This window comes from Astyanax mexicanus, chromosome 20 (genome assembly GCF_023375975.1).
Source record: "Astyanax mexicanus isolate ESR-SI-001 chromosome 20, AstMex3_surface, whole genome shotgun sequence".
NCBI lineage: Eukaryota > Metazoa > Chordata > Actinopteri > Characiformes > Acestrorhamphidae > Astyanax > Astyanax mexicanus.
This window is the reverse complement of record NC_064427.1, coordinates 37,244,162-37,258,403: the sequence shown is the minus strand read 5'-3', so window position 1 is coordinate 37,258,403 and position 14,242 is coordinate 37,244,162.

The following is a 14,242-nucleotide window of genomic DNA, read 5'->3' as shown; positions in this document are numbered from 1 at the left end:
CCGAGCCGAGCTGTTCTGCGGATCAGTCCTTATTACAGAAACTGCTTGAAGAGCAGGAACTTCAGCCGTCAGCTAGAAGAAGAAAATAGTCTCAGAGACCTCTAACCTGCCTTATGAACCAGCCCAATAAAGGCTCCTGACCTGTGATGACCTCATATTTCTCACTTCTGCTACACTGACCAACACAATCGATACACTCCTTAGACCTTCAGAGGTTTTCCACCAATGGCTACTGCTTTTCTCCTAGGTACTGCATTTCTTCTATCAGCCTGGTCTCAAGTGGAAGGCACTCTTAAAGTCCTTCAATTATCCCAAAAATCGTCAGTACACCTTATAATTAATATTAATAACATTTACCAGTCAGATTGTAAGGAGCAGTACAGCCACTACGCTATAAAGAGTTTAAATTTATTAGCTGCTAACTGCTATTTCCCCGTTCAGAGGTGAGTATTATCGGCCTGTAGCCTGATACTACCAGCTAGCACTGCTGGAGCAGCATTAGCATTACCCACTAACCATGCTAGCTCTTTCGTCGGTAAGACGTGAGTATATCAGACTGTAGCCTGTGCATATTTACCGTTTTGAAACAAGCTATGTGGGACAAACTGCTAGCTAATATCACCCTGGCTAATATCAACGGTAAACTCAGGGTTCCTCAGTATAGTGCTGTCGGGCAGCATTAGACACTAACCACTAGCGGTTAGCCGCTAATGCTCCAGTGCTGGAGAAGTTTGAAATCTAAGCTTACTTAGTAAATAAACAGAAGCACTTTAATCACTCAAATAAACAGTTTTCAGGAGAGAAATCTGTGTAGATTAACATCAAAGAACTCTTTTTTTAATTAGTAACTTAGTTAAGTAAAAAAGAAAGTTTGACAACACGTTAAACATATTTAAGCCAGGTCTAATCAACAAATATACCCTAGAACAGTGTGAGATTTTGGAAATGCAAAACTTTCTCTTCATAAAAATAAAATACAAAGTTTTCAGGTTTAATCCACTATATGTTAAACATTACATTATCTATAGACCACAAAAAAGTCTTATTTAAGAAGCAATTAAAGGAATTATGAAATGACACCATTAATGTCTTAAAAAACACTTTCCGTAGTTTTAATCATGTTTAATTTCAAAATATTTTACTGTAGGAACTTGGAGCAATAGGATGGCAAATTGGACTTGGACTTCATAAAATAAGAAAATCAAATGGTTACTGAATGACGCCATTAAATCCACAAAGAACACATTCTGTCAGCCTAAGACTAAACTTAACCACCAGCTCAACCTAAACTTAACCTACAATTCAACCTAAACTTAAACTACACCTCAACCTCAACTTAAACTACAACTCAACCTAAACTTAAACTACACCTCAACCTAAACTTAAACTACACCTCAACCTAAACTTAAACTACACCTCAATCTAAACTTAAACTACACCTCAACCTAAACTTAACCTACACTTCAATCTAAACCTAACCACCACCTCAACCTAAACTTAAACTACACCTCAACCTAAACTTAAACTACACCTCAACCTAAAGTTAAACTACACCTCAATCTAAACTTAAACTACACCTCAACCTAAACTTAACCTACACTTCAATCTAAACCTAACCACCACCTCAACCTAAACTTAAACTACACCTCAACCTAAACTTAAACTACACCTCAACCTAAAGTTAAACTACACCTCAATCTAAACTTAAACTACACCTCAACCTAAACTTAAACTACACCTCAACCTAAACTTAAACTACACCTCAACCTAAAGTTAAACTACACCTCAACCTAAACTTAAACTACACCTCAACCTAAACTTAACCTACACTTCAATCTAAACCTAACCACCACCTCAACCTAAACTTAAACTACACCTCAACCTAAACTTAAACTACACCTCAACCTAAAGTTAAACTACACCTCAATCTAAACTTAAACTACACCTCAACCTAAACTTAACCTACACTTCAATCTAAACCTAACCACCACCTCAACCTAAACTTAAACTACACCTCAACCTAAAGTTAAACTACACCTCAATCTAAACTTAAACTACACCTCAACCTAAACTTAACCTACACTTCAATCTAAACCTAACCACCACCTCAACCTAAACTTAAACTACACCTCAACCTAAAGTTAAACTACACCTCAACCTAAACTTAAACTACACCTCAACCTAAAGTTAAACTACACCTCAACCTAAAAATAAACTACACCTCAACCTAAACTTAAACTACACCTCAACCTAAAAATAAACTACACCTCAACCTAAACTTAAACTACACCTCAACCTAAAAATAAACTACACCTCAACCTAAACTTAAACTACACCTCAACCTAAACTTAAACTACACCTCAACCTAAACTTAAACTACACCTCAACCTAAAAATAAACTACACCTCAACCTAAACTTAAACTACACCTCAACCTAAAGTTAACCTACACCTCAAACTAAACTTAACCTACATCTCAACCTAAACTCAAACTACACCTTAACTTAAACTTAAACTACACCTCAACCTAAACTCAAATTACACCTTAACTTAAACTTAAACTACACCTTAAACTAAACTTAAACTACACCTCAACCTAAACTTAACCTACTCCTCAAACTAAACTTAACCTACACCTCAACCTAAACTTAAACTACACCTCAACCTAAACTTAACCTACACTTCAACCTAAACTCAAACTACACCTTAACTTAAACTTAAACTACACCTCAACCTAAACTCAAATTACACCTTAACTTAAACTTAAACTACACCTTAAACTAAACTTAAACTACACCTCAACCTAAACTTAAACTACACCTCAACCTAAACTTAAATTTTCCTCAATCTAAACTTAAACTACACCTCAATCTAAACTTAAACTACACCTCAACCTAAACTTAAACTACACCTCAACCTAAACTTAAATTTTCCTCAATCTAAACTTAAACTACACCTCAATCTAAACTTAAACTACACCTCAACCTAAACTTAAACTACACCTCAACCTAAAGTTAACCTACACCTCAACCTAAACTTAAACTACATGTCAGCCAAAGATTAAACTTAACCTACACCACAGACATAAGCCTAATCTTAAACTTAACCAACATCTCAACCTAAACGTCACATATCTACTAACATAAGCCTAAATATAACTTCTACACTTGAACTTGAACTTAGGTTTGGTTGTGTTGTGGGTCTTCATCGAAACAGTGCCACTGGTGGACAGGAGCTATAGTGTATATTTATTTAGTTAGCCTCAATCAATAATTCATATCAATAATTTACCTCAGATACAACTCTGCCCTCTAAACCACTAATACCATCCAGCGCAACACACACTAACACACACCACCACCACTCCAGTTACACAAATATCATCTGCTCTGTGGTGGTCCTGTAGGGTCCTGAACATCAAATAACTGGACTACAATCTATAATAATAGAACTACAGTGGATATGGTCAGTGGATCTAAAAATGGACTCCCCCTCTAACAAAACACAGTATGCTATGCGACATCTGTGACACCTCAAACTGATAGACAACAGCAGCCTTGATTAGCATCTTAATTAAATTACCAATTCAGTATTTATTTGGGGATGCATGTGACTAATAATTGACATCTATAGTCCTATAACCACCTGTTTATCTATCCAGCCCTTTATCAGTTTTAAAGTGGATTACAAAAGCTCTAAGCCCGACATTGGCTCACTATGAAAGAGAACAGGACTGTCTATTGCTTCTCCAAAATGCTAATTAGTAAAGCTCACAAATGCAGCTCTGCTTTAAAATGGAAGCCTGGAGAGAAAGCTGAAAGAGGCAGGAAACCCAACTCTCGCGCTAATCAAATCACGGCCTAATGTGCATTTGTGGTCTGTCAGATAAATGCATCCTGCATGACCTAAGAAAGTGGAAATTCAGGAAGCAAGCGGAAATCACTTGTTTGGTTTGTGTATCAGCGGCACAAATCAACAGTGAGGAGATTGTTTACTGTGGAAATATACGGCACCAAAAACTACCCAATTCTCTGTTTATCTAATGTATGTCATAATAGACAAAATCATCCATCCAGATAAACCATCTCAAGCTCAAACCATACAACCAATCATCATATGATGACCTGTTTCTGTAAGACTTTGCCTAAGGGCAGTGTTCATAAAGCTAGAGAAATGGTTGCTCACTTTTTCACATTAGTAGGGCTCCAGAACTCCAGGCAAGCATAGCAAAGAAGGCTTTTTTATTGTAGACAAAATCTTTACAATTTTATTGGAAATTATATCTGATAATAAATGTATGTAGATGGCCGAAATGCAGATTGGGTGTGGCCACAGAGAGACAGACACAGGTAGCATTTTCCACTGATGTGGAAGCGGCACCATTTTGGTTCGTGAACCAAATTTCAAACCGGTTTGCTGCATTTCCACCAACAAAAGTAGGTTACAGAACCAGGAACATTCATTCACAGTGGGAACCGGAGAATACTACGCTCTTCAGCGTGAACCGTGACGACATCTGTGGGCATTTCTTTTTGTACAATATCACCTCGAAACACGGACTGGTTCACGGAAAAGCAGCGCAGTTCTTATAAACCCGAATGGAACTGGTTCAAGAGTTCTTTTGGTAGAAAGGTGCTAAGAGAGTGAAGAATAAACTCAAAACATACCTTTATTTGATCATGCCAACACCCAAAACAAACTGAATCAAACATATTGATGGCCCAGTGGTGCTCTAGTTACTTTACTTTAGGTCAGTGTTGCCTCTGCCTTCCTCTCACCCCAAGCGTCTTCCCCCAAGTGAAGGCTGAGGCAGAATTTTTAAGCCAGGAAGCACAGCCCCGGGCGGCCCCAGCTGGCCCTAGTTGGACTTCAAGATACTTCCCAGGTGATTAAAGAAAATATAAAATAAAAAGAAGAAGAAAAAAAAGAATTAATCATTTAATCCAACTGATTTCTTTCACAGGTTTCAACATTTTGGAGTGTAGTGGCACTTTCTCTAAAATCTTGCTTAAAATTGGGAGGTTTGAAATACATTACTGCTATAAGAATCCTAGACAAACAGGGATACAGCTGATTACATAACATCCTATCAATGTTGATTACAAGCTAAAATAAGATCAATGTTAAGCAACATTGATAAAAAGTTGTGTCTTGACATTGGATACTATAACAGCTGACTTTTAGTAAAACATTTTCTTTTGATGTCCCTTTGGCAATACATTGGTAAAAACCAAACAACTACTAATAAATTCTCGAATCAGCTTCTGCCTTTTTTATTTTTACTACAAATACAGCGCATGTTATATTTAATTAAGTTTGACATCATTTTTTACCCATCAGACCTAAAATAATCGAATTGTTTATTTTGTTCATGAGCAGATTGTTTTGGGAAACTGGACAGGCTGTGGTGTCAGGGGTGCTGGACGTTCAAGTGGTTGGTGCCAATATCTCTACGGAGCTGTGAAGTGGAGGCTGCCGTCTGATGCACTCCCCAGGGCTTTGTGGATCTATTTTCCTTAAAAATTGTTCTTCGCTGGGCATGGCTGCCTGTAAGAATGGTTATCTATTAAAGAAATATGTTTGGAACTGGAATGTCATATTGGTTCTTTGTCTACTAGATGCTGCAATACAATATACTCAATATACTGTCATAACAAAAACGTATCCATCACTTTAAGGGTCACTTTACGAAATGAGGCAAAACGTCTGAGAAGAAAACATTTAACTAGGTTTCGGCTTTGTTAAAATTGGTGGTGCAAATCAGATTTTTGTACATCTAGATTGTTTTCAGTTTGAGGCCACGTTTGGAGGTGGATTAAAAGGCAATTACATTCTGATTTGTACAGATGCTTCTATGAGCTTAAATAAACAAAACTGTAATTCTTTAAAAAAAATCAAAGTTAAATGAGCACTGGCTGTTAATCTACACAGATTTCTCTTCTGAAAATTGTTTATTTGGGTGAGTAAAGCACTTCTGTTTATTTACAGTAAGCTAAGATTTCCAATATTTTGTCTAAGGGTGAGTTTTCAGTGATCTTTCTCCAGCACTAAGGCTGGGTGCAGCAGCATTAGGATTAGCCGCTAACCACAGTGCTACGGGACATAAATGCTGCCCGGCAGACTTAGACTGAGGAAACCTGAGTGTTCCAATTACCCAGGGTGCTATCAGCTAGAAGTTCGTCCTACATAGCTTGTTTTTACACAGCAAACACGCAGACTATAGTCCAATATTCTAACCTCTGAATGGCGAAAGATCTAGTGCTGCAGTTGGCGACTAGTGCTTATGCTGCTGCACCTGGCCTTAGTGCTGGAGAAACTTTACTGAAAACTCACCCTTATAACGCTGTACTTCAGCGGCTTTAGTGAGCTCCATGCTTAAAAGAGTTAAGGCAGGGCTGAAAAATAATGGTGGCAACACAAAATGGCTGCCAGTGCTGGGAGAGTGAAAGCTAGAATGTGCCTCTACTAAAATGTGAAGCTGGAGGTTGAGTGTGAAGCTGCATCTTTTTGAAATACTGCTAATTTAAAGTCATTGGAGAGCTAAACACACTTAAAAAGAATGAAAATTGAATGTGCTTCATACCTGTTGGCTAACATATAACTAATACTAATACTAATGAATAACTACTCTACATTTAGCACCTACAGTGAATAATAATGCTAAATAATAGGATGTTTATACATATATATATATATATATATATATATATATATATATATATATATATATATATACAGTGGCTTGCAAAAGTATTCAAATTCTTGAACTTTTCCACACTTTGTCACCTTAGAGCCACAAACCTAAATGTATTTTATTGAGATTTTAAGTTATAAACCAACACAAAGTATTGCATAAGTGTAATATGGAAAATGGTTATCAAAATTTCTATCAAATAAAAATCTGAAGTGTGATGTGTAAAAGTATTCAGCCCCCTAAAAACCCTCTAAACTCTAAAAACCCTAAATCCAGTGCAATCAATTGCCTTCAGAAGTCACTTAATTAGTAAATAGAGTGCAGCTGTGTGTAATGTATTCTCAGTATAAATACACCTGTGAAGGCCTCAGTGGTTTGTTAGAAAACACTAGTGAACAACCAGCATCATGAAGACCAAGGAACTCACCAGACAGAGATAAAGTTGTGGAGAAGTTTAAAGCAGGGTTGAGATATAAAAAAAAAACATAACCCAAGCTTTGAGCATCTCAAGCAGTACTTTTCAATCCATCATCCAAAAATAGAAAAAGTATTCTACACCTGTCCATCCACCCAAACTGACAGATCGAGCAAGGAGAGCACTGTTTAGAGAAGCAGCCAAGAGGCCCATGGTCACTCTGGAGGAGCTGCAGAAATCCACAACTCAGGTGGGACAATCTGTATACAGGACAAGTGAGGTACAATGATGTAGAGTAAGGTGAAGAGATGTACATTACATTACATTACATTACATTTGGCAGACGCTTTTGTCCAAAGCGACTTACAATATTGAAGTGCAAATAATAGAAGAGGTTAAGTACAAAAATAATAGAAGTTAAAAATAAAGCATCTATAGATAGGGCCTTAAGGAGGTCAGAGGGAAATAATGGGATAGAGGAGTAGAGAAGAGGAAGAAGGAGATGAGGTTAGAATTAGTTAGTTTGTTAGAGGTGTTAGGAGATTAAGTGCTCTTTGAAGAGCTCTGTCTTCAGGAGTTTATTAAAGATAGTGGGAGATTCTCCTGATCTGGTAGTGGAGGGTAGTTTGTTCCACCATTGGGGAACTCTGTATGAGAACAGTCTGGATTGCTTTGTGTGAATGTTTGGCAAAGCGAGGCGACGTTCACTGGAGGAGCGCAGCGGCCGGGAGGTAGCGTAAGCCTTCAGGAGCGAGTGCAGGTAGGAAGGAGCCTGTACTGTCATCACCTTGTAGGCGATTGTAAGAGCTTTGAATTTGATGCGAGCAGCAGCCGGTAGCCAGTGGAGCTCAATGAGCAGCGGAGTGACATGTGCCCGTTTTGGTTGGTTGAAGACCAAACGTGCTGCTGCATTCTGAATCATCTGTAGTGGTTTTACTACACAGGCCGGGAGGCCAGTTAGTACGGCATTGCAGTAGTCGAGGCGTGAGATTACCACAGCTTGTACCAGGAGTTGGGTGGCCTGTTGCGTCAGAAACGGTCGAATTTTTCCGATGTTGTAAAGCGCAAAGCGGCAGTATCGAGCAACTGAGGCCACATGATGCGTGAAGAGAAGCTGTTCATCAACCATGACACCCAGGTTCCTAGCAACCTTTGTCGGTGAGAGAGAGAGAGAGAGTCGATGGTTATGGCAAAGTTGTGTTGAATAGAAGGTTTTGCTGGTATGACCAGAAGTTCAGTCTTTGAGAGTGACAAAAGACTTTGAGAGTCTTTTGTAGAGTGATACACAGTGAGTCAGAGTGAGGTAGAGCAAGGTAAGGAAGGCAGCATCAGGTAGAGTGAGGTAAATCAAACTAGAGTCAACGGAAGTAAGGTTGAGTGAGGTAGAGCAAGGTAGAGTAAGGTACAGTGATGTAGAATGAGATGGTGAGGTAGAGTCAGTAGAATGCCTACCTGACTTCTCCCCCACAGTCAATTTTACAGCTCTAAAACTCAAAGGACAAAATGTTTTCAGAGACACAGCCTTAGTTAAAGATACAGCATGGAGTGCTTAATAAAGGTAACCCTTAAACTTGACTGTGGGGTGTGCGGCGTTGCTTGGCCGCAGCATTGATGCTTGGGCAGTTTCACCACGTCGAAGCCCCAGGGTCCGCTCTATATCAAATATAAAATTCAATGTGAACAGCGCCCACTTTGACCGGTGTTCTGTAGAGTTGTGCAACCTTGTCAAACTGTGCTTCCCTAGTGTATATTTAAGGTCTTGATAAAATGCAAAATCCACCGGAGATCCGATGTAAACCTATAGTTACTTACACAAGATAGCTAACGTTAACTAGCTGGTGTAAACACAGCTGTAAGCTCTTAAGCTAACCTGGCCTTAGCTCTGTCTGCATTAATACTATAATGTTATTTCATGCTATTTCTGATCTAGTCGTTTTTCTGAGTAATTTATTTTCTTAGCCACTGCGGGCAATGGAGGTTAAAGAATAGTTTGATATTTAGCATGCATAGACAACTCACAGAGACCTATAGTATTTCACAAACAACAAGAAAAATGGATTTTAGTGGAAGGACACCTTTAAGAAGCATCCAAGGCTTTTTTTTAATCAACCAAAAGCTGTTTTTTTTTCCTGTAAAACTGCAGCACAGAACACAGTATGGCACCTTTATCTTTTAGAGTGAGCATGCTTGGAACTCCTCCAATGCAGAGCAATACACCCTGCCCTGCTATCTCCATTCTACGCCAGTATTATTTTCCCTATCAGACTGACTTTACAAATATTAATTTGGGGCCGAAACGCTCTCTCCACTGCAGTGAGCAGTATCTGGCCCATAGCTTGTTCCGAGGATAAGAGCCGATCAATTTTAATTGCCGGGGTCTCTGTGTGGTTGATAGTAATGGGGATTTAAACAGCTGCAGTAGATATACTGACCTTAGGGAACCTCTCCAGGGTGCTTATTTCACTTTACGCATACACAAATCCTCCCTCTCCGCCGTCAGAGAGCGGAAGGATGTGATGCATTCGGCCCCGTCGTGCAAATCGATACTGACATTCTGTGAGAGTGGTGCAATTCATAATAATTAACTGTGTCATTATGTGGGGTAAGACACTGGCAGTGTGTTGGCTGGGTGAGGGTGCACGTAATTATAGTTTCACGATTGTGTTCATGTTCATGCTGGTGTGCACGCCGTCACGTGTGGTTGTGACCAGGTGTGCGCGGCGTCGGCTATTCATATTTTTAGAAACGTGTGCGGCACCATCACTCTGATCATTCTTGCAGAGACCTGAGTGCCGTCACTGGGGGTTTGTGTATAAACATGAACATCTGGTGGATTTGTTCTCTGTCCTATCTTGATTATCTCAGCACCTACCACTGGCATAGTGAATGAGGAGGATTTAAAGGGGAAGTCCAACCAATACATGGGTAACACTTTACAATAAGTACTTACGATACGTTGTTTAGACACTATAGTCAAGTCAAGAGTCAAGAGGCTTTTATTGTCATTACATCTGAGTACAGGTACACAGTGTAGTGAAATTACTTTCCACCGGAACCATGGTGCAACATGGGACAACAAGCAATAGACAACATAAAGTGCAGGAGTGACGACAGTGCAACATAAAACTATAAAATTATAACACTAAATAACAATAAATACAATAAATACAAAAGACGAGACAATTTAAGAGACAGGACAGTGCAGTACCGATACGGTATAATAAAGTGTATAGTGAAGATAGGGTGCAGAGATGTGTGACATACTGTAACATTTAGAACATATATAATCACAGCAGTTACTGAGGTAGAGAGTTTATAGTTTTTGAGAGTAGCAGCAAATATTGCTGATAGAAATAAAGACATTTCAGTCTCTGTGTGCTGAATGTGTGTGTGTGTGTGTGTGTGGGTGAAATACAGTCTTTGTTTGTGTAAAGGGTGGTAGTGAGGGGTCAGTTTAGTTCTGTATGAGTGTGTTGGATGAGTAGTGGTGGGGGGTTCAGCTCTGTCTTTGTGCGTTGAGGAGTCTGACTGCCTGGTGGAAGAAGCTCTTGCAGTGTCTAGTAGTGGAGGCTCAGATGTTCCTGTATCTTCTGTCGGATGGCATTAGAGCGAAGAGTCCGTGTGAGGGATGGGTGGGGTCTTCCACAATGCTAGTGGCTTTGCGGATGCAGCGCTATAACAGCACTATAACAGGTACGAATTACATTTGAATGAGGAAGAATGTTAATAATAATAATAATAATAATAATAATAATAATAATAATAATAATGAATTGAGACATGATGCTGATGATTGGTGATGTCTTAACCTGTGCCAATTAATTCCTAGATGACTTCTATAATAAGTACTTTAATTAATTAATTAATTATCCTAGACTTGCACACCATTTTAATAGTTCACAGTGACCTTATTCCTTATTCGAAGGAACATTTTGATAGGGTGGAACGTTTTAGCTTTACCTCAGCTAAATAAGGAAGCAGTATGATAAATATTAGATATAATAAATGTTAATAATTGCTGATCGATGTATGAATATAGATGTGATGTCCCTAATACAAAAAGGTTAGATTCTTAAAGGGGTGGAGTTATCTCATGATGACAGGAGGTGGATGGGAAATTATTGGACATATATAGCAATACCAATCATTTAAATGAAAAGTAATAATAATAAAAAAATAAAAAATAAATAAATAAATAAAATAAAATAAATAAATAATTATAAAAACCTAACCAGATAGCATTTTGGATATGGCAAAAAAATAATCCCACATTAAAGAAAACTGTACAAAAATGTACAAGACATAATTGAAAGTGATGTCTTGTTTCTTTAAATGTGTCAAAATGTGTTAAAGTTAAGGTGTTGCTATGGAATTGCTATGGAAATGGGCTGGTTGCTAGGGTGTTGCTAGAAGGTTGCTTTGATGTATCAGGTGTTTACTGAGTGTTCCCAAGTGGGTTCCAAGTGGTTTCTAGATCTAGTAGAAGATGAATGGGATTGAACAAGGGATGAAAAACAATACTCTTTAAAAATGTCACATTATGTCCAGCACTACTCCAGAGTCCTCTAAATCCTCCTGAAGATATTGTGCATCAAAATATATTAATGTTGTTTAGAATTTTTAGTTTTAGCCTTTTATTAATCAGTTCCATCAGAAAGTTTTCCTGGTCCTCCAGACCTCAGTCTGAACTCCACGCTTCTTGTTAACTGCAATTTCTTAATTACATTATAAACTGAGGCGATGGCAACCGGAAATCACTTTGCTGTGTTTCTCCTGCTTTGAGTGCATCCATTATTTTAATTCTTAAAGTTGTTAGAGGGTGCTAGGAAGCTTCAAAGAGGAGCTTTGAAGGAGGACGCTGTTTATTGTTGGCTCACAGAATTTATAGTATTTAGAGTATTTATAAAGCTTAGTTTGTTGAGCCCTAACAAGCTAATTGGCATCTGAGACCTTGATAAAAGTTATTAGAAAGCTCAGCTCTTTCTACTTTTACATTCTAAAACAGTATAAGACAAAAACAGTACAATACTCTTGATTAAAATATGGAAAATAATATTTTATCTTTAAGTTCAAGCCTTTCGGAGGTGAGTTCATATTTTTCTTATTTAACCCTTTCAGGCAAAGAGTGAGAAATTATTTTTAAAATGTTTAAAATGTCAGATTTACTGATATGGACAAATTTCAAACCATTAACCTCCTGATTTTATGACAAAAAATAGGAGGGGTAGTTTGGGAAGGGCTCTGGGTGATGTATGGGTTTAGAGGCAGGGCAGGAGGGAGAGCTGAATGGCTGAGCTGAAGCAGCAGCAGTGTGTCTCTGCTAAGTGATTGATCTGTATATTATGAGTGCCTACGTACCAAAGTACACAGACACATCATCCACACCTATAGCACAGTCGAACCTGAGAAGGTGCTGAGAGGCAGAAATGACCACATTAAAAATGTTTAAAAGGTTAAAAGGTTAGGAAATGGTTATAAAATGTTAAGCAGGACTGGTATGTTTCACAACTTCAAAGGAAAACATTTCAGATATTAATGGAAAAATATAGCTTAGGTGTGACCTAATATTTAAGTAGTTGAGTAGTTTTGTATTAAATGAAATGAAGAAATGCAGTACTAAACTAATAAGATGGAAATTATAATATGTTGTTATTTACAACATGCTCCCTTTTTGTTATGGCACATACAGTGTTTGAGAAAATTAAGAGACCAAAAATATCAGTTTATCTGATTTTGCTATTTATAGGTATATGTTTGAGTAAAATGCACATTGTTGTTTTATTCTATAAACTATTCACATAATATCTCTTAAATTCCAAAGGTGGAATATTGTCATTTAGAGCATTTATTTGCTGAAAATAAAAAATGGCAAAAAAAAAAATTTGAAGTGCTTTTAGACCTACTGCAAATAAAACAAATTCATATTCATTAAAAAATAACAAGAACAATAACTACACTAATGTTTTGAGTGAAAAAACGTAACGTTGGTGTAAATGCAGATTTTTTTTAAATCACAGCATTCACACATCTTGGCATGCTCTCCACCAGCCTTTCACACTGCTTTTGGCTGCAATTTTCGCCTAAAGTTGCTGGTATGATATATATCTGAAAAAAGGGATGTAAAATTTTAGGTCTATGCCAGTTATATCTTCTTTTATTTGCTCCACAGCTAAAGTTTCTGATTTACGTTCTGAAGAATTTGATTAAGATTATTTTTCCTTCTTACTGGTTCTTGTTTTCACCTGCTGTAAACAACTGCGTCTTAGTAATTACTTTACAGCAGAGTGCTTTATAGCAAACTGCTCAGATTCATGGTGAAAAATGTGAAAAATGGTGGAATCCTCCTTCAACACAGCTCAGTGTGTAGTAGAATAAGATGCTTCATCTTTGTGTCAAAGAATATTGATGGATCTTAAACTGAGAAGACCCAAAGGGCCTTTACAGTATCTCCTGTCTCTCAGCTGTTTGTAATTCCATTACGCTGTTAGAAAAGAAGATATTATATTGTGCTTTGAGAGGGCTCTCGAGTGTACGACGGAATCGACGGCGCACGCTTTCACCCTCGAGACAGTTTCATCATATTTCTGACCTTTATTTGTATCGACTGTATTACGTCTGACCATTATTTGTATTGACAATAATATAAATGGGCTTTCTCATGAATAATGCATGCGCCCTCCCACATACAATGCAGGCCTGGAGACGTTCTCTCCACACTTCCACGTCGTGACTGGCCCCCGTGGTCCTCCGTCACCTGATTCATTGTGAAAACGCCAGAACGTGTAACGTCACACAACTGCAGCTCCTGGAGGAAAGAGACATCTGCCCAGTGGTTTAGCACGAGTGGCGTCTATCCTGTTCTACACTGCCTAGTCCAGAATCTCTCAATCCTGATGCTGGAATACCTCCACCAGACACGTTACAATGCTACCCAGCGTTAGATTAGGACTGTAATCAATCAAACAATCAATCAACCTTTATTTTAACTCGGATGTACATTGAGGGCAGCCCTCATTTTCAATGTAGCCGAGCATTTACAAAAACAGGGATTGACATAACAGAGAAAATAAAAGGTAAATTTAATTATTGTAAAATATCAGTAAATCAAATATAAATAAATGAACAAAAATAAAA